The 13,377-nt window shown below is 44.0% G+C and overlaps 1 long non-coding RNA gene across 2 annotated transcripts; it reads left to right on the top strand.

The window, feature by feature from the left end:
• Positions 1–2,568: 2,568 nt before the first annotated feature.
• On the top strand, positions 2,569–12,764 carry LOC141571080 (uncharacterized). 2 transcript variants are annotated; one of them, XR_012495603.1, is made up of 3 exons: positions 2,569–2,674; positions 3,919–6,720; positions 7,069–12,764. It is a non-coding gene; the product is annotated as an uncharacterized LOC141571080 (long non-coding RNA). The 2 variants fall into 2 exon arrangements; XR_012495604.1 differs by having other exon boundaries at positions 2,575–4,038; positions 6,643–6,720.
• The last annotated feature ends 613 nt before the right edge of the window (positions 12,765–13,377 follow it).

Genomic DNA, 13,377 nt, shown 5'->3' with positions numbered 1-13,377 from the left:
CCACCTTTTGGCTACTGTGACTAATACTGCTATGAACATGGGTGTACAAATATCTGTTTGAGTCCATGCTTTCAGAGCTTGTGGGTATATTCCCAGAAGTGGAATTGCTGGATCATATGGTAATTTTGTGTTTAAGTTTTTGAGGAACCGCCATATTGTTTTCCATAGCGGCTGCACCATTCCGCCACTTTGGGTAGTGCAGGTCTCAGCAAGCCGTCAGCCTGGAGGAGACATGAATCTTCTTCTTTAATTGTCCAAGGACTTGCTGATGCTGGGGGTTATTACCAAGTTTCTGCCTTTGGTCCCCATCTACAGAAGGAAGATGGCAATTACTGCTCCTCTCAGGAAAAGCAGGGAACATGGGAAGTTGTTGAGATAGGCTGGGAGAAGAAATCTGGTTCAAAATACCCTGAGTTCTCAGGGCCAGGGTCTGTGCCCACCCTTCCTCCAGCATGAGCTGTCCGATGCACAGGTCAGGGATGGCTGGAGGCCACTTTGGCGTGGCTTAGTTCTCACATCTGTCCTGCTTATCAGACATGAATATCAAAGACTTCTCTGAGGTCCTTGTATAAAGGACCATCCTCAGCCACCAGACCGTTATGCCTCCATTTCCAACTTTTGCCTAAGCTTGCCATCTCCCTTTTCCTTTGGTGTGGCATACAGTTCTAGAGAGGAGTGTCTACCAAACGTCCATTAAAATCCAATGAAGATTTGTGAATGTGACGGCTGCATCTTTTCCCTCAGCCTCTCCCCTCCCGACACCTGGCCAGTTCTTCTTCAGGCTGCCAGCAGCTCTGCCAGTTTCAGAACACACTTTTGCTTTCTGATCCAGAGCAGGCCCTGTCAAAGTACAGAAGGCCCCATACCTGTCTCTCATTGAGGAAACAAGTTGGAAGGCCGCCCCTCTGGCACTCCGGACAGGCCTGGCCTTCGGGGCATCTCTGGCCAGAGTTGCTCAGGTGTCCTCTGAAGGAGGGCTGTGGAGAAGTGGAGGGCGCCGGTGCTCTGGCTGGGACTCTGTCGTGGTCACAGCTCACAGAGAGATCACTTCCGCAGGGCTCTGCTGATTTTGTAGCCACGAGCCATCTGCACAAAGATTCTTGCCCGTGCAAGGTCAGAAATAGGGGTGTGCGGACTCTTCAGTGCTGACTAGGAGGTCTCTGAGAAACAAGATCCCACCTGTATCTGCCAGCAAAGATTTACCTCTTGTTTCCAAAGCATCAGCTGGCAAATTCCTTAGGCCTTGGGGGCCAGTAGGGGAGGGCTCCTGTCATCTGAGCAGTGGCCATGATGCAGAAGGGAGTCTCACGAGTTGTGCCCCCATCCCAGTCCCCTGTCCAGGCCCGGCCTCCTGGGCATGGCCTCTTGGAGATGACTTGCTCTCACTGGAGTAAGGCTCTGAAGGTGGGGGCAGGGGTCTGTCCCTTGGTCCCTTGTGCACATCTGCTTCCTCAGCAGCTGGAATAGCGCCAGGCAGGAGGCGCTCAGTTGGGACTGGTGGAATGCCTGAATCCCTAGCTGAAATTGGCCTGCGCTGGAAAATGGCTCCTCCCCTCCACTCCCCCTCCCCCATGTTCTAGAGGACAGGCGCTGCTGGGAAAGCCACTGCTATGGAGAAGCCCTTTGCAGCTCTGTTCAGAGGAGGCCTTGGGCTGAGATAACAAGCGCCTTTCTCCCTTGTCTTTCTCCAGGAACTGAGCCATTGCTGAAGACTATCCTTAGAGACAGGGGAAAACAAAATATTGCCAGGCTTCTTCAGAAGGGGGGGTCGGGGTGAGGGGGGGAAAGACTGTATTAAAATGTTAATAGTCAGGCTGTCACCGTGTGTGTGTGTGTGTGTGTGTGTGTGTGTGTGTGTGTGTGTGTGTGTGTGTGGCTTTTGAGGCAAATCTGCACATATTTGCATACATCGCACACATACACCCCAACCTGCAAAGGGATAGCCAGCTGTTTCCACCTATAAAGCGATTAATCCTTCTGCTCTCTCCTTTGCAGGATTTGCTGAATCAAAATTTAACTGTTAATGTTTTAGAAATCTTAGGGGGAAAAAAATACCACAAACTGAACATGCCATTTAAAATTTAAATTTGAAAATGTCCTTTTTATTTTACTTTTTTTATAAGTAGGAAAGAGCACATTTGGAAGACTTTCCAGGGAGGGAGAAAGAGTCTGATCAATCCTGAACCTTCGGCGGGAAAGGAGGTTGGGTTTATTTACTCTTTCCTTCTTCATGTCTGTGCATCATCCTGCTTTCTCCCAGGAAGAGAGCTAACACAGCTAGGAGAAATTGAGTCGCTTCTTTTTCTGGGCTCATGTACATTTTCCAAGGGGAAAATGGACTCTCACTTGCAAAACCATGAAGCTGTGTTTGTTTTCTGTTCCTGGGCGCGGGTGGGGGGGAGGTGGCAGGCTGCAGCGCGTGGTGTGACCCACCCTGAATCACGTTGCACCGCCGAGCTGCACAGGCTTTTAGTGCAATAATAAGCTTGATCTTTTTATTCAGATACAGGGAACAACCACAGCAGCTCTGAGTCACGTGTCCCTGTCACGTGGTGCCCAGACGAGACACAGAAACCGGCTGGCAGTCATTAACTAATGCTGACTCCCTGGAGAAAATGCAGGTTTTAAAGACACGAGCTCTATTTTTATAAAACAGCCAGGACTGCAGTAGAAGGTATACGGGTGGGTGGGGTGTCTTAATCTTGCTGAGTGCTTTCCAAGGAAAGGAAAAAAGCCGGCATCCATTCTCCGGCTTATTCTGCTGCAGACTTTCTAGAGGGGAGCCCCTTTTTGCAAATCTGGAGGGGACCTGGGCGGTAGCATCCTGGGCTTTGAACAGAGGGAGGGGCAGGCCGCTTGGCACTGGGCACTGGTGCTTGAGAAGTGGAAGACCCAACTCAGAAATTAGCAGAAACCCAAATCTTCTCCTTCTTATGAAATTCATACTTCTGCGTGGATGGCGCTTGGGTTAGAGTGAGGGGTGCATAAGACACAGTGAGCCTGTGGGCCTTTCTGGCATTTTCATGAAAATGAAATCCGACATCCAGCATTCAGCAACTTTAAGTCCTTCTGTGGTTAAGAACAGAAACTGCCAGGACTCTGCCTGCCTGAATATTTCTTTGTTCAGTCGTTTGAATTTAGAAAAAAGTTCTTTCACTTTCTCCAACTTGTATGGTGTTGCTCTGTGCTTTCAAAAACTGTAATTATCAAGCTGAGTTTATTTGATTTTAGTGTAGCAGTGACAATAGTGGGAATGAATAGAGTTTAGAATCTTTGCTGGAGGGACAGGATAGACACAGATAAAAGGCCTTAGCAGAAACTGACTTTTTTTTTTTTTTAAACTGGGTGTTTTATTTCACATTATACAAAAAGTACTTTCCAAAAACACTATGCAATCTGGACTCAGCCTTCCAAGAAAATCCACCCGTGCAGTCTGGAGCCTTATATTCTTATTTCATTTAACTCTTTTCAGAAAGAACAAATATGTAAAGAATTTCCAATTTTCTCGGTTCACTGTATCACTGAAATATAAATGTTTCAGGAAATTTAGTTAGGGAGCTTACTTGTCTCCCTCCTTACCTTTTTCTTATTCCAGTCTTTTCAAAAAGATAAAAATATGTGACGTAAAGGGATGCATCTGGGTTTTGCAGGACCTGAAGCTTAGATAAATTGGGAGGCCCTTTTGAAGAGAATGTAAAGTTATATATACAAAATTAGGTATTAAAGCATCACAAAATTCAGAAAAAAAATTCTTTACATAACACACCTCTAAAATCGTCTGATGCTGCATTTTTGGGTGCATGTTTTTTGATGGTCTCATATTCTTGAAAGGAGACGACTTTCATCTTGACCAGCGATCAATTTTAAATGTGCTCAGAACTGTACAAGTTCGATGATCGGAAAATTTTCCCCCACTAGCTTCGGACTAGTCTGCTCTGGCTCTGTTTCCCATCTTGCTTCCACTCGGTGCCGGGAACTGCAGGAAGAGCTCCTACCATGACGTGACCTCTGTTCCTGAGCTGTCGCATCTCCATGCTGGTTAGTGGGCACAGTGGGCCGCAGGAATATTCCTGGAAACTTTCCCTACTCCAGAACAGCCAGCAGTAACTTGACTATAAGTACAGTTTATAAATTTATCAATATATCATAACACAAAGTAAAGGTACCTCTAATTTGGATTCCTCTTGGTTGGATCCCAAAATTGCCCAGGGCCACTCTGAAGTCGCCCAAAGAGGCAGCGATCTTAAGCAATAAAGATCGTAATATCTTACTACGGCCAAGTTTACAAAAGCAAGTGGCCATGAATGTGTTGCTGGGGCTCTAGTCCCCTCCAAAGTGGGGGTGGGGACTGTCAGGGAGAGGCCTGGAATTTCATTCTCATTAGCTTCCTGGTAAATCTGCTTCTGGTGACCTCGGGACATAATAAGTATATCTCAAGTAGTCATTTTCTGGGTCCTTGAATCAAAGATACTTGTTTGAGGCAAGCTGGCTTATGTGGACGTGTCACATCAGATGATTTGTCAGGGTAAATTCCCTTTAATAAGGAGCCCTTGTTGGGCTGTGATTCAGCCCTCGCACGTGTCCTTCTGAGCCCAGGCTTTTGGGGAAACCAGGCTCCTGTTCTCAGCTCACAGCAAAGGGGGGAGCGGAGGAGGGGCAGGAAAACGGCTGTACTCCCTACATCACACCCTGGCGGCACAGGACGCCCCTGCGAGCTGGCTGTTATAATTAGTCCTGTTGTGCAGATGACAAACCGAGGCTCAGAGAGGCTGTTTCCTGCCTACAGTCACAGGATGAGAGCCTTTGAAAGTCTGCACTCAAAACCAGGCCTGTCAGACTCCCCAGGCTGGCTCCTTCCACGCAGAACTCTGACCTCATACTTTCTGTGAAGTAAATGCAACATGTATCTTGTTTAAATTTCTGGAGTGGCACCCACTGTCCTTCCGGTGCTGGCCCCCCCTTTTTTTTAAACATCTGTGCTAGCTGAGTGTGATTTCATTGCCTGCTCAAATAGTTAGGGAATGGGGCCCACAGGGTTCCTTGAAGTTCCCCCTCCCCCTCTGATGGAATGGTCTCTCCTGGTCTTACCTGCCAATGCCCCTTTAACCTTATCAATGCCACTCTTCACTCTCTCCTTGCCACCCCTTGATGTCCCTAAGATATGCCACTGCATATATGCCACACAGCAGAAGGAGTCACCTTGTCGAATCACTCTCTTAGCTTGTCAGGACGGTATTTTGAATTTGGAAAGGCTTACCAATGTTCTGTGTAAGTGGGAAAGGGGGCTATCTGTTCACAGTCCGTAAATGTACTAATTGACTGGATGGAAAGCACCTAGGTAGGTGCAAGCTCCCTCCCCCAACCCCCCCAGATGAGATAACCCTTCTGATAGTTTCCTGACTGCAAGAGCGATTCCTCATCCAGGCCAGACTGCAGACAGGGCCCTAAAGCATTGGTGATTTCTTTAGCCCAGGGTATCTCACCCTCAACACCATTGACATTTTGGGCTGGACTGGGGCTGGAGGACTGGGGCATCTGCCCTGTGCATTGCAGGATATTTATTAACACTACTGGGTAGCATCCCTGGCTGCTACCCAGTAGTGTTCTCCCACTCCCAAATTGTGATAATCAGAAATATCTTCAGATGTTGTCAGATGTCCTTGGGGGGCAAAATCGCCCCTGGCTGAGAGGCACTGCGTGAGCCCTGTCAGCAGACTGCCACCATCAGCTTCCGGGTCAGGAGACAGAGGGGCTCTTGGCTGTCACAGGGAGGTGACCCATGGTGGGTGGTGTCCTGAGGTAGACACAGGGCTCATGGTGCCAGCCCTCTGGGATGAAAACATTGAGGAAAATGGTGACGCCTTTGAGTGTGGAAGCACACTTATTTCTCCACAGTCAGAGGTAACCTGAGAGGAAGTGGTTAACGTAAACGTTTAGCTTGGGGCTTAAGAGTTCTGCAGTCAGAGACCAGGTTTGAATCCCAGTGTTGCCCCAAATTAGCTGTGTGACTTTGGACAAGTTACTTTACTTATCTGTGTCTTGGTTTCCTCATTTGTAATATGGAAATGATAATGTAATCTAATATCATTCCCAGATATCTCTTACACTTGTTCTAAGAATTCGATGAGGGAATGCATGCTTGACACCTAGTGCTTAACCAATGTAATCCATTTAAATTTTTTCTTTTACATTTCATTTTTTTTAATTAAATTTATTGGGGTCACATTGATGGACAACGTTATATAAATTTCCACTTTATAATATATGTACCGCTTTATAATATGACACCGTGTACTCCATTGCTTGCTCACCACCTGAGTCTAGTCTCCTGTCACCATGTATGCTACCCCCTTCACCCTTTTCATCCTCCCCCCACCCCCTTCCCCTCTGGTGACCATCTGTTGTCTTTATCTGTGAGTTTGTTGTGGTTGTTCGTTTGCTGCTTTTTGTTTTCTATCCCAGATAGGAGTGAAATCATACCTACATTTCCAGACCAATCTTTGATACTTATTAAAAATTATGTAGATAGGTAGATGTTGCCCATACTCTCTAGATAATTGCGTCAACCTCCTGCTTGGTTGATTCTGGAAACGGTGTACCAAGCATCACCTTTAGCATCTCCTTCTTGCTCTTTCTGGGAAGTTACAGATGCCCTGTCTTTGAAGATGTCTGTGGTTACCAGCGAAGCTCCACCACTGACCCAGCAGGGTCACTTCTAAGGTGAGATACCTCGGTCTACAGTGTGCCTTCTTTTTTTTTTTTTTTTTTTAAGATTTTATTGGGGAAGGGGAACAGGACTTTACTGGGGCACAGTGTGTACTTCCAGGACTTTTATCCAAGTCAAGTTGCTGTCCTTTCAATCTTAGTTGTGGAAGGTACTGTTCAGCTCCAGATCCAGTTGTTGTTGCTAGTTGCAGGGGGTGCAGCCCACCATCCCTTGTAGGAGTCGAACCAGCAACCTTGTGGTTAGGAGGACATGTTCCAACCAACTGAGGACACGCTCCAACTATTTGAGCCATCTGGGAGCTCAGTGGCAGCTCAGCTCAAGGTGCCATGTTCAATCTTTAGTTGCAGGGGGCGCTATCCCTTACGGGATTCGAGGAATCGAACTGGCAACCTTGTGGTTGAGAGCCCACTGGCCCATGTGGGAATCGAACCGGCAGCCTTTGGAGTTAGGAGCACGGAGCTCTAACTGCCTGAGCCACCGGGCCGGCCCTACAGTGTGCCTTCTTTACTCAGCCTGAGCATGAGGTGTTCTAAACCCCATCATGTCCAAGAAAGTGTTTACTAACATATTCAATTACAGACAAGATATAATTTAAAGAAAATGGAAAACAGTGAAGAAATAATGAACATTGCCCTCATGTATGGACCGAGTCATTCAATGTCAGGTGAGGCTCTAAAGGACAAAGGGCAGTGTGCCATGTATAAAAGCTGTCTTGCTCTCTAGTCAACAGCAGTCATCACGAGACAGATCTAGGAACCGACTACAAGGGAGGGATTTGAGGTGTCACGGCCAGGAGGCCCCACGTCAGACCGCGAAGGCTCTACTAGCCTCCTTCAGGAGCATGCCAGCACTTTCTTTGAAGACTTAGAGGCTACAGTGATGAAATGTTTGCCCCAAGCCATGGATATTTTCTCTGCACAAGGCCCCTTTGAATTTGCCTGACTTCAAAGTGCAGTGTGGGGCGGTGAATGTGAAGCTGCCAACAGAGGCCTACAATATCTGCAGATACGATCTCCCTGGATGCATTTTCAGTGGAGGGGGAAGTGTACCTGAGTGAGCCCCTACCACTTAGGGGAGGAGCGCATGCTTGCTTTTAAAACACTCCTGTGTGGTGGAAGCCAGTCTGCAGCTGCAAGTGTGAACCCCTCCTAGGCAACTGGATGACAAACAGGGTTCCTAAGAACAGCCGTTCAGGACCCAACCTGCTTCTGCGGGAGGAGCTTCTGAACTTGAACGGTCTTGCCACTGCCTGGCAGCTGCTTAGTTGTTTCCTCACAAATGTGACATGGAAGCTCAGATTTATAAACGGGATCAGTTTTAAAACTCTGAAGGCAGTGGTGTGGTTCCAACATCAACTATATCATCCTGTAATCTCTTGGATGCGCTTAAAGTTTGGAGCTCCACAGGGCCGGAGGGGAAAGTGGCTTAGAAGAGCGTAGGAAAACAGCTCCCGTCCCTGTGGCTATTGGCTTCCCTTTCCTCTTCCTTTTTCTAGTCCAGCAAAGTCCACAGCCTTGGAATTTGAGCCAAACCTATTGGCTGATGTAGAAAAATGAGCAAGGAGAACCAGCCAGACAGCTGGCCCAGGCACCAGCTCAGCGATGTGCATTAAGATGGAACTCGGGTGCGATTTACATTTGCAAGTCACGTTGTTCCTGCACAAGCCTTAGAAGTTAGCCATGATGGGTCAGCGCGGGATGTCAGATGGTTTATTTTAGCATAGTATGTACTTTGGAAACGTTTTTATTTTGAAATAATTTTAGACTTACAGAGAAGTGAAAGTTGTACGGAGGATTTCCACCTATTCTTTGCCTAGCTTCCCCTTGTGTTTACATCCTATAGAACCACAGGACAATGCTTGAAACGAAGAAATTAACTTTGGTACAATACCATGAACTAAACTGCAGATTTCTTTGGAGTTTACCGGATTTTCCTCTAATGTCCTTTTTTCTGCCCCAGATCACAGTTGTGTTGGGTTATAATTTCTCCTTAGTCTCTTCCAATCTGGGACAGTTCCTCGGTCGTCCCTTGCTGACCATGATTTTGTCACTACTGAAAAATACCAGTCGGTTATTTTGCAGATGTCCCTCCACTTGGGTTTGCCTGTTGAGTCCTCACGGAGTTTTAACAAGGATACCACAGAAAGCATGTGCCCTTCTCAGTGTATCATATCAAGAGATTCACGATGTCAGTAATTCTTATTACTGGTGATGTTGACCTTGATCACTTGAGTGTTCTCTGCTGTAAGGTTACTGTTTTCCCTTTTTTCAGTTAATAAATATCTTGGGGGAGAGATTTAGATTATGCAAATATCTTGTTTCTCCTCCAACTTTTGCCCACTAATTGTAGCATCTATTGGTGAATCTTGCCTGCAGTAATTATTACTGTGGTGGTTAATGGTGATTTGGTACTTTTCCTAATTTCTTCTACATTTTTCAGTTGGATTTTTTCTGTAAGGAAGAGCTGCCCTTCCCTTATTTATGTATTTAATTATTTACTCATATCAGAATGGACTCATGGGTATTTATTTTATCCCATGGGCTCTAATCTAATTATATTGCCATGTATGCTGTACTTCAGATTGTCCCAGCTTTGGCCATTGGGAGCTCTGTCAGGTTGGATCCTGTGTTCTTTCAATCCTGTGCCTCCACCCTCTTTTGAGCACTTTCTTACCTTCTGACACCACAAGATCCTGCAGTCTCACCTTATGTTTCCCTTTTCCCAGCCGGCTCAACCACTTCTCCAAAGAGCCCTGGTTCCCTTTTATGGATCACGGTATTTAGAGACCAACATTTGGGCACTAGATGTGCTCTCTGTGATTGGGGTGTCATTTCTTCTAGGCCTTCTCAGCAGACAGAGCTAGGAAATATATGTATGTATAATGATCCATGTAGATACACATACATGTATTTCTTTATCTGTCAATCTGCATACATATTTGAAAAATATGGCTTCATACTGATACTTCTGATTCCAACCCAACACTACAGGGTTCATGCTTGCCTTCTCCCTTTCCCTATTTGTAACTTCTCGTCCTGACAGTCAGAAGCCTGGCTCTCATGTACACTGTGTTTACTGTTTTGTTCAACCATCGTATGCACAGAAAGTGACTTGAGAATTGCTAATCCATACCCCTCTGAGAAACAAATTTAATAACTAGAGTATAATATCTGTGTAGAATTTCTTTTGTTTTAATTCTTATGGTATCTTGTTAAAATAGTGTTTTCAAAGTTCCAATGTTCTTTTCTTCACCTCTTTTGGTGTGGTTATCTTATTCATTTGTAATACATTTATTTGTTACAGTTTATATTCCTTTTTGGGTTCCCCCACATCCTGGTTTGTTTGTTTGTTTGCTTCTTCTAATTTATTACAGAAAATTTCATTCTTTGTGGTGTATAGGTTTATGGGTTTTGACAAATGCATAGAGTTGTGTATCCATCACCACAGTCATGATACAGAATGATTCTATTGTAAACATCCCCTTATGCTGCCCCTTTATAGTCAGCCCCTTCCTGCACCCCATTCCCTAGCAATCACTGATCTGTTTTCTGTCCCTATAGTGTGGCCTTTCCCAAAAATGTTAAATAAATGGAACCATACTTGGATCTGGCTTATTTCACGTAGCAAAATGCGTGTAAGAGTCATCCATTCTACTGCATGAATCAAGAATTTGCTCCATGTTATTGCTGAACAATATTCCATTTTTCAGGCACCTCAGACTATTGCTGCCATCACTGTCATGTTTCCTTGAGTCAAGCTGGGTATTTCAGAGGAAAAATGATACTCCCACTGCTGGTTTGGTGGTACTTTGGATTCTGGTCTTCCTCAGTCTGCCTGCTACGATTTATTTTGCAGAGTCCTGAAACAGCTGCTCTATCTCTCTGTCCAGCTGTTATAATGACAATCCATGGGAAGTCCTGGTGGAGGGTGTGTTGCCGTCTTACCCAGAACTAGAACCTCTGTGCATTGTCCTTTTGCTTTTAAAAATCTGAAGTCAGTATGTTTCCTGATCCTTGTAACTGACCGATTTTTATCTGTATGGAAACTCATAGGATCTTTTCTTGGTTCCAGTGGTCTCCAGTGTTTAGACATTTCCCAGTTCCCTGGTCTATTTGTGTTGGGTACTTGTTGGCCCCGTTCATTTGTGAAACATATCTTTCTGTTATGGGAAAGCTTCTTGAATAGTTTTGTTGATGATTTTCTTTCTACTTATCTATTCTCTCTTGGAGACTTCTTCTATTCCTTAAATGTAAGACTTCCTGGACTCATCCTCTACGTTTCTTTTGTCTTTCATTATCTATCTCTTTGTCTTTTTGCTCTAGTTTTTGGGATATTTGTTATTAATGTTATTTTCCAGCCTCTCTATTTAATTTGTCATCTGTGTTTTCATGTTTTTAATTTCCAAGGGCTGATTTTGTTGTTGTTGTTCTCCACATGTTTCTTTTTTCTTTCTTCTTCTTTGTTTAAATAGCATTCTGTTCTTTTTACATGGATCTTCTGTTGTCTTTCTGAGGATATTAAATTTGGGGGAACATTGTCTTCTCCCTACATAGACTCCAAGTTGCTTTTTCCTTTTGCTTGTTTTGTATCTATCTTCATGATAAAGAGTTGAGGACCAAAAATCTAACTGGAAGCTCCAAGCTCAGGGTCAGGCTTGTTGACAATGAGCTTCCCCGTAGAACGAACTGGCTGGGTGAACTGTTTCTTGAGCATCCCCTAACTTCGATTCTTTGGGCCGTTTCTCTTGGGCTGGTCAGATTCTCCAGAGCAGAATTTCAGTCTCTTGCCTAGAAGCTTAAGAGCTGCCTGCCAGTGTTCCGGGAGCCAAGTTGGGGAAGAGGGCTGGGTGTCTAAATAGTCAGCGTTCATTGTGCGTGTAGTCACCTAATCTTTCTGGTTTTCACTTGGTACTTTCAACTTCCCAGTCCAGACACTTCTATTGTGCACTCTTAAGAGAGTGAAATCTCTAGATGCACAGAAAGCAATCTCCCAGTGGTGTACAGTGGGGGAAGGAATCTAGAGATCTGTGTCTCTGGGGGGTTTCACCCAATCCTTATTTTAGCCATCCACTTTGTACATTCATTTCCAGAGGTACCTGGTTCTGTCAGTTCCTGAGCTTTTTGAAGATTCTGTACTGTAAAATAAGTCCATCCTTAGCTTTACCTACAGCCAACTCAAGGTCTGCTTCATCGCTTCTATAATTTTGTGCTGTTGTTTTCATTTCTGTCCTGCCTGTCCTCGTGAGGTATGTCTTTTTAAAAAATCTCTTTACTGTAGTTTTAGTGTGTTTTGGGAAGAAGCAACTGAGATGTGTATATTCAATCTTGCATCGTAGAGTGGAGGTCTAACGTGTGGTGGTTTTTGTTGTTGTTGTTTTGGAAATTAAAGGAATCATAACTCTTGATGCTAAAATGGGGCCTAGAGATCATCTCGACTTTGCCAGGCAAAGTGACATGTACAAAGCCACACAGCTAGTTATTGAAGAGCAGCTTTAGAATGTAGGACTTGACTTGCCTAATTCTGTTTGTTTTGTACCGCTCTAGTATCGCTTATCATATCAAATAACATTTAAAAAATAGTTTTATTTTGACCTAGTTTAAGGCTTATAAGAAGTTGTAAAAGTAGTACAGAATTCTCAAGTGCCCTTCACTCAGCCCCGCACAGTGATAAAATCTTATATTACAACTGTACATTGTCAAAACCAGAAGCTCGATATTGGCGTAATACACTTAAGTCAGATACAAACGTTTCAGTAACATTTTTAACATATAAATTTGTGTATTCTGCTAAGCAAAAGCCAGAAAAAGACTCAATCTTTTCACATTAAAGCGTTTACAATCGAAAGAGGTATAACTCGCCAAATAGCAACACTCAAATGTAGTCCAAAATATATTTTAGGGCTTTCTTTCAGAAGAGTGAGAGGTGATGGAGAAAGTATGGGCTTTGAAATCAGACAAATCTAGGTCCAACTTCAGCTTTACTGCTTAAGAATTGTGTGTTCCTGGGCAAGGAATTTTCCCAATCCTCATTTTCTTGATGTGAAATGGAGAATATTATTATCTACTTCTTAGGATGGGGAGAATTAAATTTTTATATATATATAAATAAACATATATATATATATATATATATATATATATATATATATATACACACACACACACACACATACATACATATATGTTCTAGAACAGTGCTTGGTACATAGATATTTAATAAATGGTCCACATAATAATAATTATTAATAAAATAATCATCTGTAATAATCATAATTCTCTAGTTGCCCACTTGATCTTCAGTCTAGCTCAGATACCACATAGACCCTTCTGCCTCATAATTTATTCTGTGAGGCTTAGATAGAAATCAAAGATCCAGCAGCCTTTGAAGAAAGAGAAGCCGACAGAGGACAGAATGACTTTCCCAAGGTGGCGACACACATGGGTCCTCCGACTCTATATCCCTATTTCAAAATGAAGTAATTTACCTTTTCTTTCTTTCTTTCTTTCTTTTTTTTTTTTTATTTATTTATTTTTTTAAGATTTTATTGGGGAAGGGGAACAGGACTTTATTGGGGAACAGTGTGTACTTCCAGGACTTATTTGTGGATGGTGCCGTTCAGCTTCAAGTTGTTGTCCTTTCAGTCTTAGTTA

This window comes from Rhinolophus sinicus, linkage group LG04 (genome assembly GCF_036562045.2).
Source record: "Rhinolophus sinicus isolate RSC01 linkage group LG04, ASM3656204v1, whole genome shotgun sequence".
In the NCBI taxonomy this organism is placed as follows: Eukaryota; Metazoa; Chordata; class Mammalia; order Chiroptera; family Rhinolophidae; genus Rhinolophus; species Rhinolophus sinicus.
Note: the sequence above shows the minus strand (reverse complement) of the source record. Positions and strands in the feature narration are given on the sequence as shown.